Genomic DNA, 8,210 nt, shown 5'->3' on the forward strand with positions numbered 1-8,210 from the left:
AAAGCCACATTGAATGATTGTAGTTACTCTTGCATTTGCTTGGGCTACTCTCTTGACACTCTCGATCGGTCCATGATTTGAATCCAAGTAGCTCACCAGCTAGGCTTCTCGGAAAATCAATTCCACACATTTGATGATCTTTCAACTTTTAACTTGGTTTATTAGATAGAACTCCATCTTTCCTTTCCAATAAGCAAAAAAATTTTCCATCAAAAAGAGGAGAATGGGTTGTGGTGAAACCTCCTTGAAAAGCCTTAAGATAGAAAAATCTCCAAGATTTTAACAAATCTTGAGTAAGTAGCACAAGAAAATATCAAATAAATGTTTAAGTTGATTAGGTCTCAGTAAGGGATGGGGTTTTGGTTTGGGTATGTTTGGTTGAAATTAGAGTTAGGATTTGACTCAAGCTAGGCTCGGATTAAATTATAAAATTTCAATTAATATTTGATCTGACTCGAAATGCAAATCTGATCGTAGGTTAGATTCAAGTTTTGCTTTGGGTTAATCAAATAAGTGTTTCTTAAACTAGCTTCTAGGTTGTGGCAAGGAACAAGGGCATTATTTTAGACAACCATTTTCTTAGATAAAGTCAATAAAAATTCAATATGCCTAAATTAACTTAATTACAAAACACTAGTTTAACTGATTTAGAATGGGGTGAGTTAGCTTCAGTTAATTCCATTTAACTAGATGTACTAGGTAGGATACATTTTATCTAACCTAGACATGTACCAAATAAAGTTTTCCTAGCATACTGATGCGATGATGATGAGGGGCCCCATCCCGAGGCCACGGTGAAGGTCAAAGTCAAGACGGTCAAGGCGCAGATAGCATCAACCGGTCGAGAGAAGCATGCCTCGATCGGGGGAGAAGGCCTCGATCCGCTACTGCCTTCGACACGGGAGGAGTCAAATGACCGACGCTCAATGGATTAGTGGACGTTGAACGGAGAAGGAGACGAGGTGCAGAAGCCAGGCTGAGCGACTACCTCGCTCGTCGAGACAGTAGAGCTCGACATTGGCAGAGGTCGACTTCGGTCGAGCGGCTACCCCGCTCGATCTGGCAACATGTCTCGACAGTGGCAGAGTGAAACTTCGAATGAACAGACACACAAAACATCCGACGATCGAACCTATGTTTTGATTATGTCAAAGGGATCAAAGTTAAGGTGTTTTGTTTTCTGATGTGTTGAATGAGCTTTGCAGGAAAAGTCCTAAGTATACTTAGGCAAAAGTCCTAGCTAGGTTAGGCAAGTGGAAAACCCTAGGGGGCAGTAATCCTAGGTCATAGGGGGTGGTAACCCTATGCGGAAAGCCTTGGCGGGTCGGAGCTTCGGTCAAAAATCATAGGGGGTGGTAACCCTAGGTTAAAATCCTGGTGTCGCGAACCAGGTAGAAGTCTGGATGGGTCATGGACCGGACGTCCAGCATGAAGACCGGAAGCATCGAGCACCGAGCAAAAGTCCAGTCGGTCTGGAGGACTAAACTGGCAAAAGGTAAAACTCTCCTGAGTGGAGAGGTGAGGACGCGTTCCCCGGAAGAGGGAACAGTAGGCGTCGGTTCGACCTAGGGTTTCGGTTGGAAATCCGAAGTCAGAACCGGACAGTCCGATGACTGTCATACTTTATATTTATGATATTATGTGCTAACTTTGTGTTGCAGGGTATCTCTTGGACTAACATATCTTGCAGGTACAAAGAAGCAACCTTAAGCCTCGAATGAACAGTGTCCGAGGCGCCTCCAAGAGGCGCCTCGGGTGCAAAGATGAGCTGTCTGCACAGAGGAGCTGGAGGCGCCTTGGACTGCTTCTTGGAGGCACCTCCATAGTGTTGGGTTTTTCGGGCCGCGAAAACCGCTTTTCGCATCGCGGAAACCCCGAATCATCCAAGGCCAACGGATCCGTGCAAGGAAAAAACCGAACGAATATACGAGTACGAGTTTCAAAGACTCTAGATCTACACTAGATGAGAGTTATACCTTCGAAGCGAGCCCTTTTGCGTTCCCGCTTGTCCAAGGAGTTGCCGGATCTCAAGACCATCAAGCGTCGGTCCTCTAGAAGTATCCACACGGACACGTAGGTGGAAAAAACCTCACACAAAGGTGTGCTAGCACCTTGGTAAGGTTCGGCCAAGCAAGGAGGAGAGGGAGAGGAAGAGCTTCAAGAGGAAGAAGAAGAAGATACACCACATCAATGAAAAAAAATGAATTCTCATTCAACCCAAAGTGGCCGGCCACTTCCTTTGTGTAACTCCCCATTAAATGCAATTAATGTGAAGTTATTAAGAAAATGGCTTTGTAACTTCCATGAGGTGGCAACCATGATGATGTGGTGCATCATCATTGGTCCATATCAATGTCAACTCACCAATGAGGTGGCATAAAGTCAAGTCAAACTTGACTTTAAAACTTCCTCTCAAGTCAAGTCAAACTTGACCAAATCTCTTCCATGGTTGATCTAATCTAACCATTTGGTTCAAGCCAACTTAATATAATGAATCTAATTCATTAAATTAAGTTAATTTAATGAGTCATAATCTAAATTAGACTCATTGAATACATGAATCAACTTGAGTCCAACTCAAGTTAGCCCAATTAGGATTACTCTTAATCCAATTTGATTCATCAAATAAATCTAATCCTCTTGGTTCATCATATGAACCTAATCTCCATCTAATTGTCCTTAGTGTGTGACCCTATAGGTTCTTGTAACGTTGGCAATGCCCTAAACACATTTAGGAGCATAAGTAATGAGCGATATCTAGCAACACATCATTACTACCCAAGTTACAAGAATGTCGAGATCCGACATTGTGACTCCTCACAAAATAATGACAAGTGTCCTTCTATCCTAGACATCTAGATTGATCAATATGAGGCATAGACCGTGTCATCCTCTAATCAATCTAAATCTTGAACCTCAAGTAGACTCACTCAATCAAATGAGCTCAACATCTCATGTTGACTCATTTGGGCATGGCCATGCACTTAGTGGTCTCACTCTATCAAGAATATTGATGTCGCTCCCGTCATATGGGAGGGATAGATCCCATCTACATCACTCACATCCCTCTGCATAATTTGTTACATACCCGGTAATCACCTTTATAGTCCACCCAGTTACGGGTGACGTTTGACGAAACCAAAGTACATAACTCCTTATGTAGGGATCCATGGTGACTTCAGGTCTAAGGACTAATAGTCATACTAATAGCCACATGAGAAAGTATATGACACTCATATAATGATCCATGATACTTTCTCATGGCGGGTCATTCAGTATACATTCTCCAATATATACCCATGTGTCAACTTGATATCTCTATATCCATGACTTGTGAGATCAAGTCATCGAGCTGAGCTACATGCTAGTCTTATTGCATTAACATTGTCCCTGAATGTTAATACTTGACTAGTAATGATTTAGAGTAGTGTTCCCTATATCATCTCACTATCGATTCAACTAATCGATTGATATAGGTATGAACCTTCTACTCAAGGACGCTATTATACTTAGTCTATTTGGCACTAATACAAATAAGTATAATAACCAAACAAATGCCTTTATTAATATACAAGAATATGATACAATGAGTCAATACAATCATCAAATGATTGGCTCTAGGGCTCTAACTAACAATCTCCCACTAGCACTAGTGCCAATCAGTATAGGCTTTAAGGTCTAATGACCTAGTGTGACCATCATGCTTCCTCTGTGCCAAAGCCTTGGTCAAGGGATCTGCGATGTTAGCCTCTGTAGGTACTCTGCAAATCTTCACATCTCCTCTGTCGATAATCTCTCGAATGAGATGGAAGCGCCGTAGTATGCTTGGTCCGCTGGTGTGAGCGAGGTTCCTTCGCATGCTATAGCTCCATTGTTGTCACAATAGAGCTCAATGGATCAGCGATGCTAGGAACCACCCAAGTTCGGTGATGAACTTGCGGATCCAATCGCCTCCTTTGCTCAGCGATATACTCGACCTCTGTTGTAGAATCAGCTACGGTGTCCCGCTTCGAACTCTCGAGCTTAAAGCACCACCATTTAAGCAAAACACGAACCACGATGCGATCGGTAATCATCCCGATCGGTCTGCTGGCATCACCGTAACCCTTTACGGTTAGCTCATCATTGCCTCCATATATCAAGAAATATTCTTTAGTCCTTCGTAAGTACTTAAGAATATTCTTGACCGCTATCCGGTGACTTTCACGATCCGATGTATTTGCTCGTCATGCTCAAAGCATACGAGACATCAGGTCGAGTACATAGCATGACGTACATGATCGATCCTATGGCTGAGGCATAAGGGATCTGATCCATGCGATCTCTCTCCTCTCTAGAAGAGGGACCTTAAGTCTTCGAAAGACTCACGCCATGTGACATTGGCAGAAATCCCTTCTTGGAATTCTGCATGGCAAACCGAAGGAGTACCTTGTCAATGTATGTACTCTGACTTAGGCCAAGCAATCTCTTAGATCTATCTCTATAGATTTGTATCCCTAGAATGCGGGATGCCTCACCTAAGTCCTTCATTGAGAAGCAACTCCCTAGCCAGGTCTTGACAGACTGAAGCATAGGGATGTCCTTCCCAATGAGTAGTATGTCATCCACATACAATATGAGGAAGACAACTATGTCCCCTACAACCTTCTTGTAGACACAAGGCTCATCTTCGTTCTTGATGAAACCAAACTGTTTGATCGCATCATCGAATCGAAGATTCCAGCTCTGAGAAGCTTGCTTTAGTCCATAAATGGACCTATGTAGCTTGCATACTCTACTAGTATGCTGTGGATCTACAAAACCCTCAGGTTGTGTCATGTACATATCCTCGAGTAGGTTTCCATTCAGAAACGCGGTTTTGACATCCATCTGCCATATCTCATAGTCATGGTAGGCTGCAATAGCAAGCATGATCCGAATGGACTTAAACATCGCCACTGGAGAAAAGGTTTCATCATAGTCAATACCATGAATCTGCTTGAAACCTTTAGCTACTAAGTGACCCTTATAGATAAGTCCATCCATGTCAGTCTTTCTCTTAAAGACCCACTTGCACCCAATGGGTTTTACCCCTTCAGGTGGATCAACCAAAGTCCATACTTGGTTGGTGTACATGGATTCCATCTCGGATCTCATGGCTTCTAGCCATTTCTCAGAATCTGGTCTCATCACAGCTTCTTGATAGGTGGTAAGCTCATCCTCTATGAGCACAATGTCATCATGGTCAGACAAGAGAAAAGAGTATCTCTCAGGCTGACGACGTACCCTATCAGACCTGCGAAGAGGTATGTCTACTTGAACCGGTTGTTGTTCCTCAACTCCTTGTGGAACAACATCATCCACAACACTTTGTGGTTCCAGTTCAATTTCCATCGAGGCATTAGTGCTATTGTTCGCATCTTGAACTTCTTCAAGATCGAACGCGCTCCCACTAGTCTTTCTAGAAACAAAGTCCCTTTCTAGAAAGACCCCAGTCTTTGCCACTACTGACTGGGAATGTAGAAGTAATATCCCTTAGTTTCCTTGGGATATCCGATGAAATAGCACTTGTCGGATTTGGGTCCTAATTTGTCTGAGACTTGATGTCGTACGTAAGCCTCACAGCCCCAAATTCTCATGAAAGACACCTGGGCATCTCTCCCAGTCCATATCCTATATGGTGTCTTTATCACAGCCTTTGATGGAACTCAGTTGAGTATGAAAGCTGCCGTGCCTAGAGCATATCCCCATAGATATGTCGGAAGATCTGTGTGACTCATCATAGATCGTACCATATCTAATAGGGTACGATTCCTCCTTTCGGATACACCATTCCACTGTGGTGTTCCAGGAGGAGTGAGTTGGGATAGAATCCCACACTCAGCTAGGTAGTCACGAAACTCATGGCTAAGGTATTCTCCACCTCGATCTGATCGAAGTATCTTAATACTCTTGTCAAGCTGGTTCTGTACTTCATTCTTGAATTCTTTGAACTTTTCAAAGGATTCAGACTTATGTGTCATCAAGTACACATAACCATATCTACTGAAGTCATCAGTAAATGTGATGAAGTATCTATAACCGCCTCTAGCAGCAACATTGAAAGGGCCACATACATCACTATGTATGAGTCCTAACAAATCAGTTGCTCTCTCGCTATGCCCACTAAAGGGGGTCTTGGTCATCTTGCCTCGTAGGCATGACTCGCATATCTCATATGATTCTAAATCAAATGAGTCCAGCAAACCATCCTTATGGAGCTGGGATAAGCGCTTGTCATTTATATGACCTAAGCGACAGTGCCAGAGGTAGGTTTGGTTCATGTCATTTGACTTGAACCTCTTGGTACTAATGTTATAGATAGGGCTCTCAAGGTCTAGAATATAGAGTCCGTTTATTAGTGGTGCACTACAATAGAACATATCTTTTAAATAAACAGAACAACATTTATCTTTTATTGTAAAAGAGTATCATTTCTTGTCTAAACAAGAAACTGAAACTATGTTCTTAGTAAGAGCAGGCACATAACAACAATCATCTAAATCTAGTACAAGCCCAGAGGGCAGAGATAGCTGATAAGTTTCTACAGCAACAGCAGCAACCCGTGCTCCATTGCCTACTCGTAGGTCCACCTCGCCCTTTGCCAATGCTCTGCTATTTCTCAGCGCCTGCACATCAGTACAAATGTGAGAAGCACATCCAGTATCTAATACCCATGATGTAGAAATAGATAGATTGACTTCTATAACATATATACCTGAAGTGGAAGTCTCACTTCGCTTCTTCTTAAGATCCTCCAAGTATACCTTGCAGTTCCTCTTCCAGTGCCCGGTCTGACCGCAGTGGAAGCAGGTAGCATCCTTGGCGACCCCTCCTTTAGGCTTCAGTGCCTTGCCTTTGCCCTTGGTTTGGGACTTTCCCTTACCTTTGGGCTTGCCCTTGCCCTTGTGCTTCTGGACCATCAGAATGGGCTTAACCTTCTTAAGGTTAATCTCAGCAGTTCGTAACATACTAAGTAGTTCGGGCAGTGGCTTGTCAATCTCGTTCATGTTATAGTTGAGAACGAATTGACTATAGCTATCCGGCAAGGACTGCAAGATCAAGTCAGTGGCCAGCTCTTGGCCAAGTGGGAACCCCAGTCTTTGTAGGTTCTCTATGTACCCAATCATCTTGAGTACATAAGGACCTACAGGAGCCCCGTCTGACATCAGTGCCTTTGAGATCTCAAATCTCTCATGCCTCGCTTGTCCCTGATATAGTTGGCGAAGATGCTCAACCATATCGTAAGCGCCCATCAACTCGTGTTGCTTCTAAAGCTCAGAGTTCATGGTCGCGAGCATTAGACAGGACACATCTAATGCGTCGTCTTGATGCTTCTTGTAAGCATCTTTGTCTGCTCGCGGGGCATTGGCAGGAGGAGCCTCCGGAATGGGCTGCTCCAGAACGTACAGTTTACGTTCCTGGGTGAGAACTATTCCTGTACCAGTCCAGGAAATTCGCTCCGTTGAGCTTGTCCTTCTCAAGGACAGATCGCAGGGAGAAGGAATTCGTGTTCGACGTCATGGTTATCTACAACAGAAAAATTTGCAGAAATAAATATCATATTCTTTAAAAATCATTTAATTAGGCCTTTAACTAAATGATGCTCCCACTGAATACTATAATTCATGTGGGACAAGATCCACATCATACTAACCCTTGAGTTAGCTTTGGCTAATACGCCCAAGGCTTAGTATGATCGGTAGGTAACGATTACCAATTACATCTCTATGCAACTCTTGTTTATAGAATCAATATCCGCATTTATATTAAAACTCGAGTTAGCTTTGGCTAATACGCCCGAGAGTTAATATAGATGTGATTTTGACCTATCTTTTCCAACCGTTGGAATAATGCCTATAGTTGACTTGATCCAACCGAGTAACTAGGAATACTCAATCTAATTGAGTTTGTATTCACTCATGCGTTGATAGGCGGGACCAAGATTGTCCCTCCGTACCCTACCAAGATAATATGTATTGCTCTGCTTTGGCAGATTCAACAATACATGTGATCGAGGTAGTGATAGGTATCACGGCACGGTTAGGCATTTAGAGTTGGTTCGATCGAGATCTAATCTAATTGAAAAAGGATGCATCTTGTGCACGACTTAGATCTAATCTAATCGCAAGGGTGCATCATGTGCACGACTTAGATCTAATCTAATCGTAAGGCACTAATTAATTAACTAC

The sequence above is a fragment of the Zingiber officinale genome, chromosome 3B (genome assembly GCF_018446385.1).
Source record: "Zingiber officinale cultivar Zhangliang chromosome 3B, Zo_v1.1, whole genome shotgun sequence".
NCBI classification, from domain to species: domain Eukaryota; kingdom Viridiplantae; phylum Streptophyta; class Magnoliopsida; order Zingiberales; family Zingiberaceae; genus Zingiber; species Zingiber officinale.